Genomic DNA, 6,386 nt, shown 5'->3' with positions numbered 1-6,386 from the left:
CCAAAATCAGGTGTGTGGATTATGTGGGGGTCCCCAATCCAATTCCATTGATCAACCCGTGTGTTTACGACTATACCACGTGGTTTATATTACTATAAATCTGTAGTGTATTTTGAAATCCCAGTTTTTCTTATCGTAGAGGATTGTTTTAGCTATCTTGGGGTGTTTGTTTTTCCACCTGAAGCAGGCACTGTAGGACCCTGTGATCAGTGACCATTGTCAGCTGTCACTCCAGTCAGAGTGTATTGGCCTTTTCCTGGGTTATTAAGGGGATGGAACTCTGAGAGAACACCACCTACATCTGTCTTCCCTGCTGAGCCAGTGAAATGCCCTCTAACCCAGAAACAGTGCATGTTTCCTTAGGCTTGCCCTTGAGCCAGATTAGCATGGTGCAGACACACACTGCAGAAACCTCCGTCCCATAGGCTGGATGGAACAGTACCTCTTGCCTTCTGGGTCTTTATGTTGTAAGTGGATATGTTGCTGCTTCATGAGGTTAGGAGGTCTGGCTCAATGAAGGCTTGCTTCTCCTCAATGGGGTCTCAGGCAGCTCTCTCAGAGATAAAACAAAGGCAGTGCTGGAGAGTTTTATTCAACTTATTACAAGCTAAAGTCATCTAAGAGGTTGGAACCTCAGTTAAGAGAATGACTCCAGGGGATTAGCACAGGGTGGGCCTTCTGAGGCCGTTTCTCCATGTCTCTAGAGACCTGTCCTCCTGTCAAGCTGGATGAGCATCTCTCCCCAAGGGTCATGCCCACCGTTCTCATCACGGTCTCAGTGGTCTCCATGGTTACACAATCTTCACCCCCCAGTACAGTGGCAGAAATGCTGAGCTTCCTTCAGAGAACGTTTGGCTGCCAATCTAAGTCCAGCGTGCTTAGGAGGAGTGACTCCAAGTGGCAGAGCATGCTGCCACACACGCTCCTGAAGCTTGAGATGCTAAGTCCGTCATCACAGGCAGGGTGTCCCTTCTGCATGGTACAGATGTTGAAAGTCAAGGACAAGACCTGTCTGGTCAAATTGCTTATCACATGGACTCGATGGAGAATGACTATTTTGTTCTGATATTTGTGGATTCGGTCCACCATTGGTTGGACAGTACCAAAAAAGGCATCAAAAAAAAAAAAGTTAAAATTGGTTCATCCTATTGTCTTCAAGTTAAGTTTTATTCCTCAGAACCAAATAATCTTCATGAGGACCTAACCCAGTACTTATTGGTTCTTCAACTAAAACAAGATATTCTCAGTAGAAAATTAGAGGGCTCCTTTGATGCGCAGTTCGGTTGGCAGCTTATACTGTGCAAGCTGAACTTGGCGACTGACCTTTCTGAGCACGGTCCCGACCTTGTCTCTGGATTCAGGTTTGTGCCAATTCAGATTGAAGACATGAGACTGGCTATTTCTGAGACATAGAAGGAATACAGAGGTCAGACACCAGCACAAGCTGAAATCAATTGTCCGAATAAAGACAAATGGCTAGAAATGTATAGAATTGATGCGCATTCGGTCAAGGCTACAGACGGGAATGACTATGGCTTAGGTCTAACTCCTACAGGAAGTCTTGTGTTTGAAGGAGAGACCAAATGGGCTTATTGTTCTGGTCCAAGATAACCAGGTTGGATTTTAAGAAAACTAAGTTAACTGTAGTGCTGTTGAAGATGGTGATCAGGATTAAACACAAGACAATACCATGGTTTTTAGGCTGGATCATCTGAAAGCCTGCAAAGTCTTGAGGAAATGAGCCCTGGAGCCCCGTGCCTTCCTCTACTTCCCAGGCTCTGCCCAAAAAAGTTCACATCTACCAGAGTCATTCAGCCAGGATCCTGATTTCAATACAGTGGAAAAACAGAGTATCAGACCCCCAAACCACTAAAGCAAGAAGATGGACATGCTTTGAAAGAAGGTCCAGCAGACAGTACTCCCAGCCTAGCCTACACATGAAAGAAAGCACAATAAAAATGGATGCTCTTGGCGTTCATAATGCTTCAGCTCCAAACAGTAACTCCCCATAGCTGTGGGCTGTGAGGTCTCCTGTGCCTGTGACTCCTTCCTCACCCTCTGGCCTTGTGCTTGTGGAGAAAGATAATCTTCCACAGAACTCTGCAGCAGACCATCATGACAGGAAATGGCTCTCAGCTACCAGTGAGCTCTCTCAACATGGTGGAAAGCAGCAGAATACAAAGACCTTGCCCCATCCCAGAGTGCCCATGGGAAGTACACCAGCTTTGTACACAAGCACACAGTAAAGACTGCAGGTACCCATAATGATGCTCCTGGTTCTATGGACTCTTATGCATTTTGGGTCATGAAACCTTGTCATCCAGGGTGATAATGTATTTCATGTCTTTATAGAGGATTGATTCCATTAGGAGTGTTAGGGGGTATTGATTTCATACTGAGTCACTAGTTTCACAATGCTGGGGCTAACTTCTTCTGTGGGAGGGATGAAGATTTGGAGGATCTGTGACCAATCACTAACATAGCAGGCATTGCTATATTGAAAGTGTGTGCACACCACAATGGCCCAGGGAGGAGTTACATGATTTTAGCATTTAACACATCCCTCAGAGCATCTGTCAGGGGGTTCATGTTTATGTCAAACATCATTTGTCATTTGTCACCTTCCACATACCATTTAAGCAGACAGTTTAAGAACAAGACACAGAAAGCACACCCCAAAGGAGCCATGCCTGGTCATGGAGCATTAGCCTCTGTGGTGTTATAGAAACGCTGTCCTCATGTACTACCGACTAAAGTGACCAACCCGTGCCTAATTTCACCCAAGTACCAGCGGTTTTAAAAAAATTTACTATAGTTCATTTTTAATGAGCAGATTTTGTTACCTCCATTCTAGAAATAGCAATGATAGTGTGATTCCCACACAGAGATAAGGCTGGATGTTTTCTTTGGATGGTTAACTGATAGTTAACAGAATGGTTACATCATGAGCCTGTAGTTCTACTGATAGCAAGATGGAAAACCTTCTTAGCTCATTCCTCTTTCCTTTCCCATTGAAAATCCTTGACAGATCACCCGGTAGTGTAAAGCCTCATCATCTGGCCTCATACAACCTTTAAAATAATATTAGGAAAGAAAGGGGGAGGGGGAGGGAGAGGGAGAGAAAGAGAGAAAGGGAGAGAAAAAGGAAGGGAGAGGGAGAAAGGAAGGGAGAGAAAGAGGGAGGGAGAGAGGGAGAGAGAGAGAGAGAAAGGGAGGAAGGGAGAGGGAGAGAGAGAGAGAGAGAAAGAAAGAAAGAAAGAAAGAAAGAAAGAAAGAAAGAAAGAAAGAGAGAGAGAGAAAGAAAGAGAAAGAAAGAAAGCCCTTCATAATACTTGGCTGCAGGCAAGACTGTAATGCATTCTTATAATTAGTGAATAATGTGGTGTGTGCCACAAGACAGAAAACCTGGTAAGGTTGAGCAGATTCAGGAACCCTGGCAGTTTTCATGACTGAGAAAGGCAGACATTCAAATCTACTCCTGACCAGGTAGGTTCCTGTCCTGGAACACATGACCACAACACCCCATGGAGAGGACTGTGACAATCATTCAAGTAGGGACAGCATGAAGTCCTTCCACATGCATATGAGGCATCCCTAACGTCTCAGACCAAGCCAATAGAAAGCATCTGCCTCTAGATCCCAAACCACCCCACAAATGTTCATGAGGTCCTGTCCACAAGGAATAAGGTACACACGTTGTTTCACCAAAGATCTTCTGAGAGTGCCTGCCTCATTGCACTGTAACACTGCATCCATCCAACTCAACCAGCTGTGTGCCTGGACCTTGGCTCCTGGCTGTCTGCTGTATCTCTGACCCCAGGGCAACAGTGGCTGCAGAGGAGGTATGACGTCCTGCTTTGCTCTGACTTCCCCTCAGAGAGCTATGACATTTTGGCTCTGGCAGGGCCAGGATCCCCACAGAGAGCACTCAGTACATGGACCAACAATGTGGGGGGACTCAGCTCATTGTAGGTGGGGCCATCTCTGAATAAATGATCCTGAGTTCTATAAGAATGCAGCCTGAGCAAACCATGAGGGGCAAGCCAGTAAGCAGTGCCCCTCCATAGCTCCTGCATCACTTCATGCCACCAGGTTCCTGCCCTGTTTGAGTTAGGATCCTGACTTCCCTTGATGATGAACAGTGAATGCTGTGGAAATACAAACCAGATAAACCCTTTCCTCTCCAAGATGCTTTGGTGGTGGTATTTAAACATACTTGCTTACACACCGGTCATTTTAAAAGCATCAACACAAATAGTTCGCTAGTGGAATTATTACAGTCTCTCGTGTGTATCTCCTGCATAGAAGGAGACCTTGGCACTTCCCTTTCTACCAATCCTCCACACTCCCAGCTGTACTTGTGTATGTGCATGATGGAGAGGGAAAGACATGGGGAGTGGGAAGGTCAGGGGGCAACTATACAAAGTGGGCTTTCAAAGAGGTGGTGGTGGCACAGGACTTATGGGTTCCAAGACAGCCAGAGCTCTTACACAGAGAAACTCTGTCTGAAACAAGAAAACAAAATACAACAACAAAAGGAAAAATATAAAGTAGGCTCTCTCCTTCCACATTCACTTGTGTTATGGAGATGGGACTCAGGTGCCCAGGCTGAGCCATCTAGTTGGTCCAGATAGACCTTCCATTTTCCTCAATTATACATAAAGAGACACACAGACAGACACACAGGCTGGCAGACAGATAGGCAGACAGACAGACAATAGATAAGCACAGAGATATTCTCATAGCTAAGACTCCCAGAAGTTTAATGAAGAGGGTGGAGAAAGTGAACATGCTTGTCTCCTGCCTGACTTTACTGAAAACATGGTAATTTTCTTTATGACATCCATTTCTATACCGGTCTTTCTGCCAGTAGAACCAGGCAAGAGAGAGGGAGAGAGGGGGAGAGAGAGAGACAGAGAGACAGAGAGGCAGAGAGGCAGAGAGGCAGAGAGAGAGAGAGAACACAGTCCAACCGAGTCTCTGGGGCTGAGCGAGATGGTATCACTGCTGCTCGGATTTCCTGCCTTCCAGAGAATAACCAGCCCAAGTTGGGAGTCTGTCAAAGCAAGAACTCGTTTTATTATATCGGTCTTTTCTTTATAAAGGGCTGAAAGAGGAGGTGGAGTTTTTTGCTGAGGTGAGATGACATAGTGTGAGGGGAAAGTTGACGAAAGGTATAGGGTGACTGATGGAGCCAACAAAGTTACTCTAGTCAGCAGTGGCTAGGCAAAGGCAGGCTTAAGCAGGTTGTGCTGAGTCACTCTAGTATGGAAGCAACTGAGACAGTTTACAAAACTCAAGCCAGGCTCGGGTTTGTCCTCAAGGCCCAAACCAGGGCCAAATAGGGTCCAACATCTCCTCCTTTTGTTTTTGTAATGAGCAGGTTACATGGTTCCTGTCTTAGGTGGTCCCCAACATGGGGATCTTACTCTGGATACCATGTGTCACTCTGGCTCAAGGGCCATGCTCCACAACCTGTCTTAGGTTGTCTCAGCATGTCTGAGATCTTACTCATCATTGGTCGAATGGAGAGCCTGGGAGGGTTGCTCATATTCAATCGTATGCTGACCTTGGCTCTTGGGAAGCGAGCCTTTGATAATGAACCTGGACCTGATGAAGCCTGATTGCCTCTATACACTGTTGGATGAATTGTGTATTAAGTAAACATGGTCACACCATGAGAGGGAGAAGGAGAAGGATGAAGGTAACCAAGGAGATGAAATAGGTAGGGCAGGAAGCCATGGAGGCCAATCCACAGTGGATTGTCTTTAAACTCTCTCCTCCTCATCTCTAAGTCTTCTTGGATTGTTGAATACTCCCATCAATTTTTTGCAAGATCTTCAATGTTGTTGACAGGGGGACCTTCATTCTTTTTTCTTGATAAATCTGTGAAGGAAGCAGAAGGAGGGCTCTCAGGGATGGAAATGTCCCTGGAGTGATTAATATCAGCATCCCCCTGTTGGGGCAAGTATTTTATGTCTCTGGCTGGTATCCAGATTGGTCTTTTTTCATTTGGGGGGAACACACAGCCAAACCCTCTTCCAGCTGTCAAGAGCAGGTCTGGCCCTCTCCAAGCTCTGGTCAGTGGGTCTCTCCACCTGACCCAAATGGAGCTGTAGGAAACCGATGAAGACCAATATTTTTGAAATAGGGACAGATGTGAATCCTCTTTGGAAATTTTTTAAATATTTATGGTAAATAGTGCCTTTTTCAATTGATCATGTGGGGGTAGAGACTCCCCTTTTTGTTTTTGTGGTAAGGAGAATGGAGTGAGTGTGCCAAGCTGGGCGCCCACCCGCTAAGGTCCTGGTGGGCGCTTGTAGGAAGCCATTTCATAAGCACATCGCCATTACAAAATGGCGATGACATTTGGCTTGCCGTTGGTA

General features: G+C 45.9%; 1 pseudogene; it reads left to right on the top strand.

Moving 5' to 3' along the window:
• Positions 1 to 671: 671 nt before the first annotated feature.
• Positions 672 to 3,093, top strand: LOC116102242 (annotated as a pseudogene).
• Positions 3,094 to 6,386: the final 3,293 nt, after the last annotated feature.

The sequence above is a fragment of the Mastomys coucha genome, unplaced genomic scaffold (genome assembly GCF_008632895.1).
Source record: "Mastomys coucha isolate ucsf_1 unplaced genomic scaffold, UCSF_Mcou_1 pScaffold21, whole genome shotgun sequence".
Lineage (NCBI taxonomy): Eukaryota > Metazoa > Chordata > Mammalia > Rodentia > Muridae > Mastomys > Mastomys coucha.
Note: the sequence above shows the minus strand (reverse complement) of the source record. Positions and strands in the feature narration are given on the sequence as shown.